This window comes from Rattus norvegicus, chromosome 3 (genome assembly GCF_036323735.1).
Source record: "Rattus norvegicus strain BN/NHsdMcwi chromosome 3, GRCr8, whole genome shotgun sequence".
NCBI lineage: Eukaryota > Metazoa > Chordata > Mammalia > Rodentia > Muridae > Rattus > Rattus norvegicus.
In genome coordinates, this window is record NC_086021.1 from 40,626,475 (window position 1) to 40,646,751 (window position 20,277).

The following is a 20,277-nucleotide window of genomic DNA, read 5'->3' on the forward strand; positions in this document are numbered from 1 at the left end:
TCATCCTGAATGAGGTAACTTAGACCCAAAACAGAAGCACAGTACACACTCACTAACAAGTGGATATCATGTAAAGAAAAAAGTACAGAATACCCAAGATGCAGTCTACAGAACTCACAAAAGGTCAACAAGCTGAAGGGCAGGAGTAAAAACCCACTTTGGAGGGAAAAGAAAGGCACCACATGGGGCAGAAAGGAGCTTTGAAGGAAAAGGGGATGGGTGTGGGGGAGAGGGGAACATGATATGGTATAAAGGGCGGGGGGGAAGGGCTGAAACCCCGAGAACCATCAGAAATAATGGGGAAAGGAGACCTCAGTAGGAAGGAGTTTGGGAGGACCCTCCAGAATGTATCAGAGACCTGGGGGTGAGAGAGCCTCAGGAATCAAAGGAGGGACCCTAAATGAAGTATCCTACTGTGGGGGGAGGGAACTTGTTGAGCTCACCTCCAGCAGAAAGACAAAGCATCAAGTGAGGTTTGGGATTGCTATCCCACAGTCAAAACTCTGACCCATAATTGTACCTATCTGAAAGAACTTCAGGGATGGAAACGGAGAAGAGCCTGAGGAAAAGAAGGTCCAGCAACAGGCCTAACAGGGATCTAGCTCAAGGGAATACCCCAAGAACTGACAGCATTACTGAGGCTATGGGATGCTCATAAAAATGGTAGGTCCTACCATGACTGCCCTTCAAAAGACCCAACAAGCAGCTGAAAGATTCAGATGCAGATATGTGCACCCAACCATTGAAAATAAGCTGCTGACCCATATGTTTGAATTAGGGAAAAGCTGGAGGAAGCCAAGGAAGAGGGTCACCCTGTGGAAGTAGAAGCAGTCTCAAATAACCAGGACCCTTAGAATCTTTAAGACACTGGATCACCAACCATGGAGATATACCAGCTTATAAGATGCCCCCAACACATGTACAGCAGAGGACTTCCGGGTCTGGGTTCGGTCAGAGAAGAAGCACCTAATCCTCAAGAGATTCGAGGCCCCAGGGAGTTAAAGGTATGGTGGGGTAGGCAGGGTGGGGACATCTTCATGGAGACAGAGAACAGGGAGGAGGTATGGGATGTGGAAGAGTCAGAGAATGAACCAGGAGGGGAATAAAATCTGGTGTGTAAATTAAATACATAAATAAATGGACAAACAAATAAATAATTAAATAATAAAAAGATCAATGGTCAAAGCTTCTTATGACATTCATACAATCCCTTAACTATAATTCCCAAAATAATGCAGAAAAACAGCTGGGCAATCTCAAAACTCTGCATCTCCATGACTGATGTCAAACCAATCTGCTTTTCATCTTTGTTGACTATAACAAATTTTGTTCTCTTAAAATGGTTTCACTCCCTATTAGCAGCTTTCTTCAGCAGATATCTCATAGCTCTAACATCTCAAACGTTTGGGGGTCTCAAATGCAAAGTCACTGTGACAGCTTCTTATTCCTATGTCTGACATCTACACTTGATATTCTGGGCTCCTCCAAAGGACTTGAATTACACCTCTAGCTTTGCTCTCTGTACCACTCTATATTCTTGTTAATTCTACTTGATTGCTACTGCTACTTGATGATCCTGCTACGGTTCTGCAATTTACAATAAACTATGGTCTTCCACTGCAGCTAGGCTTCATCAATACCTTCTCATAGGTTCTCTTCATGATGTCAAGACTCGACATCTTTGCACTAGCACTTAAGCCCTGGGCCATCAACTACAACTAAGGCTGCACCTTCACCAATGGCTTCTCACAGTGCCAACCATCAACTGCTCTCCATGACCCCTTCATACATTCAAAATCAGTACCATATCAGTAATTTTTATACATTATGGAGGCCTTCTGTATTATGAGCCACAACATTGACTATCTCTGCATCACAGCTTCTTTATGTTCTCAGAAAACAGTTCCTGGATTTCATATCAGTGATGCTGGTCTCTACTTAATCACTGATAATTTCTTAATTCTAGCTAACTAACATCAATTGCCCAGTAGTCTTTCTTTTTGACTCTAAAGCCAGAACCACATGGCAGAGTATGTTGAGTTCTGCTGATTTCTGGAGATGAAACATGGGCCCATTGTTCTATTAGATATGTTATTGCCTAAGCTTGGCTTTCCTGGAACTTGCTTTGAAGACTGAACTTGAACTCAGAGATATGCATGGCTCTGTCTCTTTAATGCTGGGCTCAAAGACATGTACCACCATAACTCAACGTAAGTTTTTCTCTACTTAGAACTTGCTTTATAATGGGCCAGCATTGAACTCAGAGATTTCCTTGGCTCTGTCTCCTGTGGTTAAAGATCTCTACCACCATCCACAATACAAGGATGTAAGCTTAGCCGGGAGTGATCTTGCTCCAAATCACCACTCCCTTAATATTTTTATTTCCTTGAACACAGGATTCAGTGCCATTTCAATTTCTGGTGAGCCTTTATTGCTTGAATCATGTATTTTATATTTTTCTTCTTCAGATTACTCCTTTTCATGTAGGGTTCTTCATAAATTAAACCAGAGAACATAATCTCTTCTGGGGTTTTTTCAGATTTCCTTTGTCAATGCAATTAATATAAACATCTTTACCTTAGATTCATGTAAACTGTTCTGACAATAGCAAAAACACAGCCATATTCTTCATCAAAATATCACAAGAATAGTCTCTTAGCCACATATTAATTCTTCTCTGTAACAAAGAATGCTAGGCTTCCACAGTTCAAATCACCCTTTGAAATAAATTATTCTATATTCTTACTAGGATATCCAACTTAAACCATTGTAATCTTTCCCAAATACAAAGTCCCAAAATTCATATTTTTCCTAACTAAACATGGCCAAGCCTATGTTAGTGGGGTTATAAATACCCACTCTTGGTACCAACTTCTGTTTCAGTTTGGTTTTACTGCTGTGTGCAGACACCATGACTGAGCAACTCTTTAAAAAGACAAAATTTAATTGGAACTATCTTATAATTTCAATCCATTATCATTAAGGTTGTATAATGGCAGCATCAAAGCAGACTTAAGACTGGAGGTGCTGATTTTTCTAAAAGTTCATTCAAAGGCCTGTAGGAGAAGACTGATTTGCAGGCAGCTAGGATGAGGGATTAATGTTCAAATACACAGTAACACAGTTGCTCAAACAAGGTCACACCTACTCCAGGGTTATACCTGCAAATAGTGCCACTCCCTAGACAAACCACATTCAAACCACCACAGACACTATGACCAGGCAACTCTTATAAAAGACATTTTACTGAGGCTGAGTTACAGGTTCACAGTTCGGCCAATTATCATCAATGCAAGAAGCATGGCAGCATTTAGGCAAGCATGACCCTGGAGGAGGTTAGAGTTCCATATCTCCTGCCAAGAGCAAACAGAAGACTAGCTTTCTCAAACAGCTAGGAGAAATCTCTCAAAGCTCACTCTCACAGTGACACATTTCCTTTAACAAGACCATAGCTACTCCAATAAGGCCACACTTCCTGATAGTGCTCCTCCCTGCCCAAAGAATATTCAAATCACTACAAGTGGTATACCCAGGACTTGAGGTAGCACCATTCTCAGTTTTCTGAGAAATCACCGTTGATTTCGCCCAATGGTTGTACAAGTTTGCAAAACAACTACCAATGTAGGAGTGTTCCTCTTGCTCTACATCCTTGACAGCATGTTATCATTTGAGTTTTTGAACTTAGGCCTTCTGACTGGTGCAACATGGAATCTAGAGTTGTTTTCATTTGCATTTCACTAATGACTAAGGACTTTCAATATATCTTTAATTGCTTCTAGGCCATAGGATATTCCTCTATTTATAATTTTCTGTTTAGCTCTGTACCCTAGTTTTTACTTGAATTGTTTGGGTTGTTGGTGTTCAGATTCTTTCTAAATCTTGGACATTAGCCCTTTGGCATATATAGGCTTGGGGAGGGTCCTTTCCAAATTTGTAGGCTGTCTTTTTGTCCTATTAACAGTGTCCTTTGCCTTATACTAGCTTTTCAGTTTCAAGAGGTCCCATTTATCAAGTGTTGATCTTAGAACCTTAACCATTAGCCTGTACCACTGTGTTCAAGGCAACTCTTCACTTTCTGTTCTATCAGATCTAGTTGTAGGATGAGGTTTCTGATGCAACGGAATTTGTGTATGGTGCATAGTGATAATAGATATGGACCTATTTGCACTTTTCTATATGCAGGCATCCAATTAGATCAGTACCATTTGATGAGGATGCTTTTTTTCCCCAATGTGTGTTTTTGTTTTCTTTGTCAGATTCAGGTGCTCATGTGTGTGTGCATGTGTGAGGGGGGTATTTCAGGATCTTCATTTTGATTCCATCAATCAACCTGTCTTTTACTATAGAAGTACCATGCAGTTTTCATTATTATTGCTCTGTAGTACAGCTTGAGGTCATGAATGGTGATGCTTCTGGAATTTTTTATATTGTTCATGATTGTTTTAGATACAAAGTTGAGAATTATTCTGTCAAGATCTGTAAAGTAGTGTGTTGGGATGGGAATTGCATTGAATCTTTAAATTGCTTTTGGTAAGATGTGCCTTTTCACTATGTTAATTATACAGATCCATGAGCATGAAACATCTATCTGTTTTCTGATTTCTTCCTCAATTTCTTTCTTCAGCATATTGAAGTTCTTGTCATATAGGTCTTTCTTTTGGATGGTGAGTTACACCAAGATATTTTATAGTATTTATGGCTATTATGAAGTGTTGTTTCTTTAATTAATTTCTGTGCCCATTTATCATTTCTATGTATGAGGACTATTGATAACCTTGAATACGTTTTTTATTCAGCCAGGTTGCTGAAAATGTTTATCAGCAGGAGTCCTTTGGTAGAAATCTTGAGGTCTCCAAATATCAATAATTTAGTAGTCTGGTAGGTGTCTGCGCTAAAACTATCTGGCCCAGTGCTTTTTCTTTGTTTTTTTTTTTTTGTTTGTTTTTTGTTTAGTAGCCTTTTGATGACTGCTCTTATTTCCTTATGGTGTATAGAGCTGTTAAAATAGTTTACAACATCTGGATTTAACTTTGGAAAGTGGTCTCTATTTGGAAAATTGTCCATTTCAATAAGAATTTCCAAATTTTTGTAGTACAGGCTTTGAAAGATGACCCAATGATTCTTTATATTTTCTCAGTGTTGATTGTTATGTCTCCCTGTCCCTTTTTGATTTTATTTTGATACTGTCTCTCTATCTTTCAGTAAATTTGGCTAAGAGTGTGTCTATCCTGTTTATTTTCTCAAAGAACCAGCTCTTTGTTTAGTTGATTCTTTGTAGTTTTTCTATTGTTATTAACTGATTGATTGTATTGCTGATTTTGATTATTTCTTGCTTTTTACTCCTCTTTGGTGTGCTTGCTTTATTATTTTTAGAGCTTTCATGTGTTCATTAAAATTGTTTTTATGAGAAATTTTCAGTTTCTTTGTGGAACCACTTAGTGCTATTAAATTTCATCTAGGACTGCTTTCATTGTGTTGGATAAATATGTATTTTATGCTTTCATATTCATTGAATTCTACAAAGTCTTTAATTTCTTTCTTTCTTTTCTGGCTCAGAGATCATTGAGTAGAGAGTTGTTCATTTTCCATGAATGTGTAGGCTTTCTGGTGATTCTATTTTTGTTGAATTCCAGCGTTATTTCAACTTTTCCATATCTGCTGTGGCTTAGTTTGTGACTGATTATATAGTCAATTTTTGAGAAAGATCCATGAAGTGCAGAGAAGAAGGTATTTTTTGTGTGTTTGGGTGAAATATTCTATAGATATTTGTTATGTCCATTTAATTTCTAATGTCTATTAGTTTCATTATTTCTCTGTTAATTTTTGTCTGGATGACCTGTCAGTTGGTGAGAGTGAGATATTGAAATCTCCCAGTACTAATGTGTATGTAACAATGTGCTATTTAAGTTTTAACAATGTTTCTTTTACAAATGTGGGTGCCCTTGTGTTTGTTCAAAATTGAGATACTATCTTGTTAGACTTTTCCTTTGATGTATATAAAGTATCTTTTCCTGTCTCTTTGGGTTAATTTTGACTGAAAGTATATTTTATTAGATACTAGAATCGATACTCCAAGTAGTTTGCTTCTTGGGTCCATTCACATGGAAAATGTTTTTCCAGCTCTTTACTCTAAGAACACATATTTCTTTAATGCTCAGGCATGTTTCCTGTATGTAGCAGTAAAATGAATCATGTTTTAGCATCCCTTCTCACAGCCTGCATATTTTTATTGGAGAATTGAGTCCATTGATGTTTAGAGATATTAATAACCAGTGGTTCATATTTCCTGTTGTTTTGATTTTGTCTTTTGTTTTTTGTTGTTGTTGTTGTTGTTGTTGTTGTTGTTGGTGGTGGTGGTGGTGGTGGTGGTGGTGGTGGTCGTGGTGGTCGTGGTAGTGATATGAATATGTGTGCTCCCCTTATTTTTGCTGGTATGGAATTACTTATTTTCTGTGTTCTTGGATGTAGCTATTCTTCTTGGATTGGAGTTTTCTTTTAGTATTTTCTGTAGTGCTAGATTTGTGATTTATTGTTTGGATTTGGATTTCTCTTAAAGTAACATGTTTTCTACATCAGTTGTGATTGAGAGTGTTTCTGGGTATAGTAGTTTAAGTTGGCTTCTCTGGTTTTTAAAGGTTGGAAGGCATCTGTCCAGGCATTTCTTGAGAAATCGCATGTAATTCTGATATGTCTGCCTTTGTAAGTTATCTATCCTTTCCCCTTGCTGCTTTCAATATTTAGTTGCTCTGAAGATTTTGATTTTCATGAGGAGGGAGGACTTCCTTTACAGGTTCAGTCTAATTTGTGATCTATAGGCTTCTTATATGTTTATAGCCATCTCTTTCTTTAGGTTGGAAACGTCTTCTTCCATGATTTTATTGATAATATTTTCTGGGCCTTGCAGTGGAGACTCTTTTTTGTTTTTAAAGATTTATTTTATTTATTACATATAAGTGCACTGTAGCTGTCTTCAGACACACCAGAACAAGTCATCAGATGTCATTACAGGTGGTTGTGTGCCATTATGTGGTTGCTGGGATTTGAAATCAGGACCTCTGGAAGAGCAGTTAGTGCTCTTAACCATTAGCCATCTCTCCAGCTTCCACGGTGGGGACTCTTAACCTTCTTTTTAATCAATTCATCAATTAACTGACTAGTTAATTAATGAATTAATTAAAACTCCAGTCTTTGTCCCTCTTATGGTGTTCCCTCTCACAATTCCTCATCCCAGCAACCCCACCCACCTACCCAGTCTTGCCTCACTGTCCTAGCATTCCCCTATGCTGGAACATTAAGTCTTCACAGGACCAAGGGCCTCCCCTCCCATTGATGCCAGATAATGCCATATTTTGCTCTATATGCAGCTGGTGACATGGATCCCTCCATATGTATTCTTTGGTTATTGGTTTAGTCCCTGGGAGTTATATGGGGTCTGGTTGGTGGATATTGTTGTTTTTACTATGGGTTTGCAAACCCCTTCAGCTCCTTCAGTTATTCTCTAACTCCTCCACTGGGGTTCCCTTGTTCATTCCACTAGGTAGCTGCATCCATCTTGATGGCTTTGGTCCTTGGGTATTCCTGATGTAGTAGGAATTGGAGGAGAGGTTAACTTTGATTTTCTGGCATTGCAGGATTCTGCTAGGTATCTTTTTGTTTTACTATTCAGGATCTGCAAGTCTGTATGGATTGAGGATTGAGGTTGAGGATCCAAATATCTGATGAAGTTGTCAGTAGGAGTTGATAAGACAATGGAGGTCCACTGAGATAGCAGGCTGCTCAGGGCATCTAGGGCTGCTCAAGAGGACTCAATAAGTGAAGGTGGGTAGAGGAAGGGAAGCTAACTTGTATGGTTCATAATTTGCAGGTCTGATGAAGGTGGATGGCAATGTGCAAGGAGAATCTAGGTCTACTAGGAATAGGAGCCTGGTCATGGCATTCCACAGAGGATTCAGCAAGCCTAACTTTTTTCTAAATTCAAGACTTTTGTTCATTCCCACTCTCTATTTGGATCTCACATATAACTACCTCTTTTAGGGAGTAGAACATCTGGGTCAAATTTAGTTGTTGACTGTTTCCTTGGGGGAGATGAGCATTTTATGCTAGTATTGTAGAACTCTCTATCCGTGTCTTGATGTTTAACTATTCCTTTTTCTTTTTATCCTATTGACCAAATGATATTTCCTTCCTTAATATCTTTCTAATTAAGCTTACTCATTACTGCAGCATCCTCTATTCTTTCAGGTCCGTGAAGCCCCTCATAAAGTTTGCATCCTTAAATTTTGCATAATTGAGAAATTCTTTAAAGGATACTTCATAGACTGATTTATGTTTTCACAAATCATATTTTTCGAGTTCTTTCTTTAGCCTAAGGGATGTCCTGAATGTCACAATATTATGCATTGCTGAAGTTCACCAAACACATTCTTGCTTCCAGGAATCCTGCTGTTCCTAACTACCTTGACAAGGAGAACAATTTCTCAAAGGAGGATCATGAACATTATTATGCAAATAAGCTTTGTGCCTATGCCAACCATTAGCACTTGGGATCCAAATCCTTCTGGCTCTGATACAGAGGGGAGGACCATGTCATATCAACTCTTCCTTGAGCATGTGAGACCAAATATATGTGTACTGATTCAACTGGTTGCAAGAATCTTCTACTGTACATATGATGAAGAGGTAAACATGTGGCTGTCCTTCCCTTTCTGCCACACAAACAAAACAAGTGAACATAGCATAATTAATACCAACACTATTGAGATTTGGTATTGATGAGGCAACAGGAATTGATGCCTCAGTCCTGATCCTCCAAGATAGAAAAATTATAGAGCTTTCAATAAGGCCAGTCTGATGCTGACTTATCCACGTTAGAAAAATCTATCTCATACCTTGAGGCCTCCCTGTCTTCTCTAGCATAAGTTGCTCTCCAAAATAGATGCAGGCTCACCTCATGTTCTTGCAACAGGGCACACTATGTCTTGTCCCAGGAGAACAATAATGTTTTGCTGCCCCAATCTAGGGACATCAAAGAATGAATGTCCATTGTATGGAAAAGGTAATAAGATAAAGAAAAAAGTTACAGCAATCTAAAAACAGATGAAAATCTCTTTTTAATTTTTCTCCATTGCTCAATACCCTCCTCCCCACAGTTGCAGGACCCTTATTGTTACTTTTACTTGCTCTAACCAACTCATCATATTAAAATTTCAATATAAATCCCTAAACCCCAATCAAAGGTATGAGATGGAACCTAACTCAAGGGGACAATTAGAGGTCTCATTAAAACCTACTCCATTTTATAGCAAGGCCTACATTTGCATTTCTTTTTAAAAAAGGCATGGCTTCTTGTAAAAATTAGACAGTGAACCATTAATCAGCAATAGTCCTGACATCTAGCCAAGAGAGATAGGCAGCTGAAAGACTGAGACTGTTCCTGGAGTATCTCAAAGGACTGACTAATCTAAAACTAATGTAACGACCAATCAGAAATGTACTAATGTAAATGTTGCTTGCTTGGCCAATCATTTTGAAACTGACCTACCAAATCCCTCAAGTTGCCCTAGTTGCACTTAAAAAGTGCCTGCAAGCTCAACCCATGGTTGGCATTTTGTATGAATTATTGTTCCCTCCTTGCTAGTTGTTTGTGCAGAATAAACACTGTTTTGCCTACTATTTATTGTGGCATCTTCAATCAGTGATTCCGACTCATTGTTTCACTGATTTCGTATATTGGTCTATTTATTTCTATTTTATTGATTTCAGCCATCAGTTTGATTATTTTCTGCTGTGTACTCTTCTTGAGTTTGTTTGTTGCTTTTTGTTCAAGACTTTTCAGGTGTGTTGTTAAGTTGCTAGTATGAGATCTCTTTAATTTCATTGTGAAGGCATTTAGTGCTATGATTTTTCTGTTTAGTGCTTCCATAAGTTTGGGCTTGGGGTACAGCATCTAGAAGGGGTGGGCGAGTGGACATAGAGAAAGCATAGACAGAGTGGGGAAGTTTGTCAGTTGGGCAGCCTACTTGGACTTCTCCCAGCCTCCCAGGTTTTAATAGAGTTGAGTATATGCTTGTTTGTGGACCAGAGCACAGCAAGTAGGAAGGTGCATGACTTGGAATATGATGGGAGGACATTGAGATAATGGTGAAATTTGAGGGTAAGGGAGCCTATCTGGGTTTCTTCCCAGTCCTTGTGGTCTCTAGTAAAGTTGGAAGTCTCTGTCCCAGACTGGAATCTGTTTTAGCACCAAATATCTATCTGGTTGTGTGCTAGGGTAAGAAGACAAGGAGAGTAGGAGACTCTTACAGATTCTTGCATGGTTATGTGACCACAAGTAGAACTCTTTGTTCAGGGTGTTATCAGGTTTCCAGGAATGCAGGGAGAGGGGAATTCTCTGTTGGCTTCAGACCTTTGATGTTCCTTGGTGGCAATAAGCCTCCAGGGATGCAGGCAGAGCTGGTAGTCCCTGATGGCCATAGTCCTGACTGTCCTCAGTGGCAACAGGGATGGAAACATATCTGTGGCTGGGGTAATGCAGTAAAGATCCACAATTGTAGATAGGCATGTGGATCAGAATATGGAGGACAGAGGGGATGGGAAGTTCCTGCACTTACTGGCAGTATACTGGGGCTTGTAGATTTCATATGGTTGTCACAGGTAGCATCAGTCCTCCAGAAATAAAAGCAAACCCATGGCATGGGGAATGGAGTGCAGATCTGCATTGCCATTAAGAGTGTGGATTAGAAGATGCAGCAGAGAGTAGATAGCTTTACCTTATTCTTTTAAGGGGGATTTAATCATTTCCTCCTATTATTTGCTTATGTTTTCCTGAAAATTTGTGAGGAATTTATTCATTTTCTCCTTAAGGACTTCAATCAACTTCATAAAGCTGTTTTACGGTCTTTTCCTTGTGCTTCAGTTTTTTGAGATATTCAGATCGTACTTGTACTACTACTATAGGTGGGATTTGGTGGTGGCCTTATACATTAGCTGTGTTTTCTTGGGTTCTTACATTGGCCTCTAGACATCTTGGATTGGGTAATTAAAGATTTAGGTACTTATTTCTGAGTTTGACTTTGTTGGCTGGGTGTTTTGTACCTTGGTTTCTGTTTCCTCCCTGGATTTTTTGGTTTATATGGGCTTTGGTAGCACAGGGATTCTTCATCCCAGTGGGAAAAGACAACTAGTAGGGCATATGTATGGTGATTCTGTTGGATGCCAACATAGTGAGGGAGTGAAAAATTTTGACAAGCAAGCTTGGTGTCTAATAGAGTAGGTAGGTTTAGACCTAGTTGGTAGCTGGGAAATAGCAGCTAGGAGGGCATTGGATGGGGGCTTATGTTGAGGAGATTCTGAAATAGATAATAGGAGAGTTTGTTAGGCAGAAAGCCTTCCTGTACTTCTATAAGTCTGTAAGTCCTCTAATAGAGCTGTGAGCATCTGTCCCAGGCTAGTTTCTGATATATATATATATATATATATATATATATATATATATATATATATATGGAATCTTCATCCAGTGGGACCTGAGGTATGACAACTAGAAGACTGGGCAACTGGATATAGGGTATGCAGAGCCTGAGAGTCAGGCAATCCACCTGGACTTCTCCCAGTCTGTCCTCTTTCTAGTAGAGGGGGATGTAATATTAAGTATGAAAATTTTAATCCTGTTGCGTTTTGCCACATCTGACCATTTATGTTCCTAGATTACACACACACACACACACACACACACACACACACACCCCTTATATTTTCAAATAGCCTTAAGCAGCACATTTGCTTAGAAGCTGCCTACCCTGCATGCTGATAGAATCAATTTGTTTTCTATAGGGGTTGGGTGCCCAAGTATATGGTCTGGTGGAAATGATGTAAATACAATACTTGTATAAAAATCTGAAAAAGTTAAACTAGAGAATATAATCCAACTATTCTGTGTTCTAAAATGAAATGGGCTACACATTTAATGAATAAATAAATTGTCATCTATTTCCATCAGAAATGTTGAACCTCTAAGACAAAGGCTTTTAGCTTCATTAATGGTATCCAATTATGCTGACAGATATGTTCATAATAGGGATTATTATGTAGAAACAGATTCAAGTAGAGAGAACCTAGTGTTCTACAGCTACACTAGCAATTTTAGTGGATGTGCTTCTCACAATATGATATGTAAAATTGAGTCCTTAGACTGGTGTACCACTTGGAAACTATAGAAATTTGAGCTATTATTTTTGTCACTGAAATGTTAATTCATACATATAAAAACTGAGAAAACTATTAAGGAAAATAATATAAATGTAACAATCACCATTAAAATTTTATATATTACATATTATGTGTTATATATTTTCCACATATAATATATTATATATCATACATTGTGTGTCAAATTTCATATATTACATATTATATTTAACATATTACATTACATCATACATTATATATTTATAATACACATTGCATATTATATATGATACATTATGTTTTATATATTATTACATATTAAACATTATATGTTATATGTTTTATACTATGTTTTATATACTATATGTTCTGTGTTCTGTGCTATATGCTATATACTATACACTATACACTATACTATACCATATACCATATACAGTATGCCATGTGCCATATGCCATATTCCATATGACACTTACCATATATGATATGGTCATATACCCTATATTATATATCATATATTATATATTACATAATATACATTTATGTATGTGGCATTGGAATGAATGGTATTAAAATATTTATTTAAAAGTCAATAGACTTAAATGTTAGAAATCAATACTGTAAGTGCTTAAGTTCTTTGCTCCCTTGTCATTATATCTGCTTTACCCTTGAAGACAGTATCTTAACTGTTTCTTTCTCATTAGTGTATAATAACTATGTGAATTGATGATTATTTTTGTTCATTTATTACAGAACTCTCAGAATCATTCTCTGAACATTGGCCTGTTATAAGCCTCTGTATTAACTACTACAATGAACAAAGCTTCTCTGTTCAAGGGTGAGAACAGTATAAATCTATGGGTATAAACATAAATATTTAGAAAGCAGTTTGATAACATGACCATTTAGAAAAATAATAATAGAAAATTGTCCCTTAAGGCTCATAAGCTCCTCTGGTATAAGCATTTTAAATATTTACCTTGCATAAAATCTCACTCATGGAAAGTATTATTTGTATATAACAAAGTATTTAAATTCTTGAGACTATGGTGTGGGGCAACCAGCTTACAAAGCATCACATTCCACTTGAATCCCATAGTAGGCTTATGGCCTTATCATAATGTAAAATACATTTAGTTCAACTTACAAATGTCCCAATAATGTGTAATGGTCTCAACACTGTTTTAAAGTCAAAAGTCTCCTCTTAGACTCAAGGCAATTTCTTCCTTTAATCTCCTTGTAAAATCAGAAAGCAAATTAAAAATCTTTAACACACCGTGTCATAGAATATACTCGACCAAAATAAGATGTAAATGCAGTATAGAACTCCAGATCCTATAGCTTTGTTTGGTGTCAAGAGGTTTAGATGGTTTGCCCCCCCCCAACATTTGTGCCTGCATAATATTCCTCTCTCATTGGCTGTTTATTCTCTGATTGCAAGTACCATAGGCGAATATCCTATAGTGTTAACATTTTCAATAACTTGGGGGTTTAACACTGTCCAGGGTTCAATTTCACAGTTTTACCTAGTGGCTTCTCAGGGACTCTTGCTGGAACTCCAGTAACATGCTGCCCAGTGTCACTGTCTCAATGAAACTGCAGAAGAGAGTTCCATGGTTCTTTTATTCAAATATTCTTGACACATAGATGACATTGCAAAATTTGCTTGCCAGTTCAGTATAGATTATGTCACTGTTAAGCCACATTTGAGGAGGTTTATATTTGTTGTTGAGCAAAAAAACCTTCTGCCCTTTCCCTCACAGTTTGGACGTGTATCTGGGTGCATTCTTATTCCCAAGGCAGACCTTCCTTTATTCCACTGCAAATCAGGCCTCTACTAAATAAGAATTCCCTTATGAGTTCCAGAATTTCTTCAAACACAAGTCTTAGCTGTAACTTAATGCTTTTTAGTGTCAATTCCTTTTCTGTCTGAGAGCTTCTGTCATAAGAGTTATAACACCACCGTCTGAGAAAGAGATCAGCCCTCCCAAATTTGCTCCCAGAGCTCCCCTGCACCCCTTGCCAGATAGTCAGTTTCCTCCTGACTCAGCCTGACCCAAGAAAGCAGCAATGGCAGAAAGGAGCAGCGCCAGCAGAGGCAGCAGAAGCAGTATCCTCTTCCTGCCTGAGTTCTCTCTCCTTCATCTGAACCCGAGCACATAGACGGGCCAGAGATAGTTGGGGAAAGCTCCCTGTGTGGAAGACAACACTACATGTATTTGTTAAATTACAATAATAGAACAAAATATGTCTTATATGTAGAAAAACTCACTAGAAGTTTATTAGGTAGGACATTATTTGTTCATTCAACCGTTTGTTACATAAGTATACTCCATATGCATCAATACATGACATTGCAGTCATACCTCCTCTTTCTTGTTTATCTAAGTTCACTAAAACATTCTTTTTCAAATTACGATTGAATGTTTTATATGTAAGTACTATATTTACATAATTTCTCCGTCCCCTTTTTGTCAGATTTCTGCCATGGGCACATCTATCCCTTCTCAAATTCATGGCTTCTTATTCTTTAGGTACTAATGTTATGTGTGTGTGTGTGTGTGTGTGTGTGTGTGTGTGTGTGTGTGTGTGTGTGTATGTATGTTTCGTTTATTAACTGTTCTTATTGGAATTCTGTTCAGGAAGATATCTCCTATGTCAATGCATTCAAGGCTATTCCCACTTTACTTTTTCAGTCGTATTTATTGAAATTTATGTTAAGGTCTTACTTTGACTTGTGCTTGAGTTTGTGCATAGTGATGGATACAGATCTATTTGTATTCTTCTACATGCCAGTTATAGCAGCACCATTTATTTAAGATGCTCTACCCTCATTGTGCACAGCAAAAAAAAATATTAAAATCCAAACTCATGGATACTTCCCTGCTTTAGGACATTTATTTTCCTGGCTGAAAGACACACAGTCTTCACATTTTTAAATATGCCATATACAGCACAATAGCTGGGGAGCTGCCTATGCTCCATGCAATTAGAATCTACTTTCAAACCTACTAGTTATAACTTACTATTTACTAAGTTGTAACTGTCTGCTCTTAACCCAGTTGGTCAACACTCTTCACCACATTCTCTGAGCTCTTTGCCCATGACAGTGACCCTTGTCCCTCCTGCATGTTTTTTCTTCCATGGTGGTTCTCTCCTTCCTCCTCCTCCTTGTTCTCTCTCTCTGTCTCTCTCTCTGTCTCTCCATCTCTCTGTCTCTGTCTCTGTCTCTGTCTCTCTCTGTCTCTCTCTCTCAGAGACTGCAAAATTTCAAACCCATTTATGTCTCTTCTGCCCATCTATTGGCCATGGATATCTTTATTCACCAACCAGAATTAACTTGGGGACATACTCCCAGGGGCTACTTGCAGACTCCAAATCTTGGGTCCTGCAGTTAACATTACAATAGATAGTAAAAGACAAAAGCCAAACAATTTTGTATTTCTGACTTCTTTTTTAAATAAAAAAGTTAAGTGTCCAAGTGTGTGTGGACTAATATCTGGGTATTCAATTTGATTCCATTGATAAACCTGTCTGTTTATATGCAAATACCATATGGCTTTTATTACTATAGTTCTGTAGTACAGCTTGAGATCACTGAAGCTTATACCTCTGAAAGTTCTTTTACTGTACAGGATTGCTGTACCTATCTGGAGTTTTTTTGTTTCTCTATTATGAAGTTCAGTATTTTTCCTTGAAAGTCTGTAAAGAGCTGTTGGTGGGAAATATTAATGGGACTTTTGTTGACTTTGTAGAATGCTTTTGGGTACAATGGATATTTTTACTATGATATTCCTACTGATTCATGTTCATTGGATCTTTCCCTTTTCTGAAAGCTTCTTCAAAATTTTCCATCAGAGACAAAGTTATTGTAGTGTGGGTCTTCCACTTGCTTGGTTAGAGTTACCCCAAGATACTTTATATTATGTGTAGGCACTTCGAACTGTGTTGATTATTTGATTTCTTGTTGCTGTGGTTGTTGTTGTTTTTGCTGTTGTTGTGTTTGTTTTCCAAGACAGGACTTGTCCTAGTGCTAGTGCTGTAGACATAGATAGCCTCAATCTCACACACTTACCTCTGCCTTGAAATAGCTATAGGCATGTGCCACTATCACTCAGCTCTTCTTTTCCTGATTTTGTTCTCAGTTCCTGATATTTTAATGAATGTGTTTATCAGATTTAGCAGTTTCCTGGTAGAAATTTTGGGATTACTTATGTGTTCTATCATATCATCTTGAAATAAATAGTACTTTGAGTTCTTTTCCAATTCATATCCTTTGATCTCCTTTACTTGCCTTAATGTTCTATTTAAAAATTCAAGTACTACATTGAATAAAAAGAGTGGACAACCTCATCTTGTTCCTGATTTTAGATCCTAGTTTGAATTTCTCTTCACTTAATTTGATGTTGACTATCAGGTTAATGTAAATTGATTTCATTATGTTTAGGTTTTTCCCTCTTATTGATGATCTCTCCACGAACTTTTTTCATGAAGGTTATTGGATTTTGTCACAGGCATTGTCACCAATAAGTGACAAGTTATGTCTTTCAGTTTTTCAAAGAAGTAGATCATGTTGACAGACTTTCATGTCTTGAACAAGTCCTGCATCTCTGTGATTAGGCCTACATGATCATGGTGGATGATCTTTTTGATGTGTTCTTGTATTCAGTTTGTGATTAATTTACTGAATAATTTTATAACCATGTTCATGAGGGATATTCGTCAAAAATTGGATTTTTGTATGGCTTAGGTATCAGATGGACTGTGCTTTCATACCATGAATTTCAATGTTCCTTTGGTTTCTATTTTGCTTACTAACTTTAGAAGTATTGGTATTACATCCTCTGTTTAAGTCTGATAGAATATTGCATTTAAGCAATCTGAGGAGCACTTTTAATTGAACGAATTTTATTGACACTGTACATTTCCTTATGGATTATAGAACTATCTGAATACTTTATTTAACTATCTGATCTTTATTTAACTTTAGACATGGCATCTACTGAGAAATTTGTTTTAGCTTTCCAACTTTGGGGAGCACATGTTTTTGAAGAATGATCTAATGGTTGTTCAGAGTTCCTTAATTTCTGTTAGCTCCCTTTTTCAATTTTGATTTTATTAATTTGGATATGCTAGCTGTGTCTTTTCATTGGTTTAGATAAGGGTATGTCTATCTAGTTGATTTTCTCAAAGAACCAATTTTTTGGTTGATTATTCTATGTATTGTTCTCTTTGATTTTATTTTGTTGGTTTCAGCCTGGATTATTTTTTTCTTTCTGGCTGTTTACTATTCCTGAGTGTTCTTGCTTCCTTTTGTCCTAAAACTTAGGTGTGATGAACATTTCATAAAATGTGTGTTCATTTTTCTAATTTGTTCATTAAGACAGTTAATGCTATGAACTTTTCTTTTAACACTGCTTTCACTGTGTCACATAAATTTGGGTATGTTTTACATTCATTTTCATGGAATTCTAGGAAGTGTTTGATGTAAGCGGTTGTATCAATCTTTCTATGTCTGTTGAGATGTTCTTTATGAGAGATTATATGGACAGTTTTTGAGAAGGTTCCACAAGGTGTTGAGAAGATGATATATTCTTTTGTGGTTTTGAATGAAATATTATGTAGGTATTTGTTAGGTCCATTTGTTTCATTACTTTTTTGTTCAATATTAATTCAGGTTTTTATGACTTGTCCATTGGTGAGAGTGGGTTATTGAACTCTTCTACTATTAACCAGTGGGTTACATTGCATGACTTAAACTTTAGTGGTGTTTCTTTTATGAATGTGAGTGACCTCGCATGTGGGGCATAGATATTTGAGACAATGTCTTGTTGGATTTTTCCTTTGATGAGTATGAGGTATCCTTCCCCTTCAGTTTTGATTATTTTGGTTGACAATCTATTTTATTCGATACTAGAATGACAGCTCCAGCTTGTTTCTTTGGCCTGTTTGCTTGGGAAACAGGTTTTCAATTTCTTTACTCTGATGTAGTGTCTAGTTTTGTGGCTGATGTGTGTTTCTTGTGTGCAGCAAACTGACGGATCTTGTTTATGCATCCACTCTTAGCATAGGCCTTTTTATTGGGGAATTGAGTCCATTGATATTGACAGACACTAATGGCAAATGATTATGTGTTCCTGGTATGTTGATGTTGGTGGTGCTAGTGTGCATGTATGTGTTTTTCTTCTATCAGTTTTGCTTTTGTAAAAAGTTTTAATTTCTTGTGTTTTCTTATATATAGTTACCCTCCTTGTGTTGTACCTTTTCTTCTAGTATCCTCTGTAGGGCTGAATTGGTGGAAAGATATTTTTCAAATTTGCATTTGTTATGGAATATCTTGTTTTTTCATCTATGGTGATTGAAATTTATGCTGAGTGTAGTATTTAGGAGAAACCTTTTTGTCTCTTACAGACTGCAAGACATCTGCTCATGGGCTTCTAGCTTTTAAAGTTTGTGTTGAGAAGTTGGGTATAATTCTGGTACATCGGCCTTTATATGTTACTTAGTCTTTTTCACTTGCAGCTTTTAGTCATCTGTCATTGTTCTGAACATTGATTGTTTTGGTTATGATGAGGCAAGATGATTTTCTTTTTTGGTCCTATCCATTTATATTTTCTGTAAGTTTCTCAGGCATTTATAGCCATCTCTTTCTCTGTGTTATAATAATTACTTCTATGATTTTGTTGAAGATATTTTTGGGGCCTTTTATCTTGGAATCCTCTGTTTCTCCAATAACTATGATTATTAAATTTGGTCCTTTTATGGTTTCCCAAATTTTCTGGGATTTTTATTTTATGAACTTTTTAGATTTAGCATTTTTTTTAACTGATGCATCCATTTCTTCTTTCATATCTTCTACACCTTAGTTCTCTCTTCCATTTATTTGTTTGTTTTCTGTAGGTGATGCTTGTGTCTGTAATTCTTAGTCTTTTTCCTAGAATTTAATGCTCCTGAGTTGTCTCTTTTGCTTTTTTATTGCTTCTATTTCTATTTTCAGATCCTGACCTGTTTTATTCATAACCTTAACCTGCTTGATTGTATCTTCTTGTATTTATTTACAATGCAGGGGATTGGGTTGTAATCTCACCTGGTTTAACTGTTTGACAGCAGTCTTCCGTGAACACAAGCACATCTGTGTCCTAGAAAGTTCAGTGCATAGCTAGGATTACAGGGCAAAGATCATTTTCCTTTTCCTTTTTGAAATACAAGGTTCATTCCTTTTATTTTTAATTAATTCATTTATTTATTCACTTCCCTTCCCAATATTAGCTTCTCAACTTCGACTCTCCCATCACATAAATCCTCCACCACTCCCCGTTTCATTCTCTGAAAAGGCATAGCCCTCTGTGGCTATCATATGCCCAATGGGGGACACATAATATCACTATAGACTAGGTTTATCCTTTCCCACTGAGGCAAAACAAGACAGCCCGATTAGGAAAAATGGATCCACAGACAGGCAACAGATTGCGAGAGACAACCCATTCCATTTGTTTGGGGACCTGCATAAAGAAACTGCACATCTTTGGGGACCTAGATACAGCCTATGCTTCCTCCCTTATTGGTAGTTCAGTCTCTGGCAGTCCTGAAGAATCCAAAGTAATTGATTTATCCTGCAGAGTCCTTGTCTTCTTTAGGTCCCTCAATCTTTTTTCCATCTCTTCTTTTTTTTATGTTTCCCCATACTGTTAAAAGACTTATTTTTCCTTCATCATTAGATTTCCTTTAAACTGTATTTTTCTATATACTTAATTATACCTTATGTAAAAATATCAATTTGTTGATGAACTTCTGAATTATGTTACTACAAATTTTAATCTGCCTCTACTTACATGCATGCAAATATCATTGGATGTAAGTCTGATAGCACATGTGTAGCCATTGGGAATATATATGTATATTCAATGGTAAATAATACCACATTATTTCTTTGTTAAAAGTGGCTATGATTTCCAGTTAATTTTATTTTATTAAGAGTTATTATTATTTTTATTTTATTAAGAGTAAATTTTATTAAGAGTATTCATGGCGAATACACAAGAATAAATGTCCAATTATTTTTATTTTTATTATTGTCTTTAATCTTTTTTT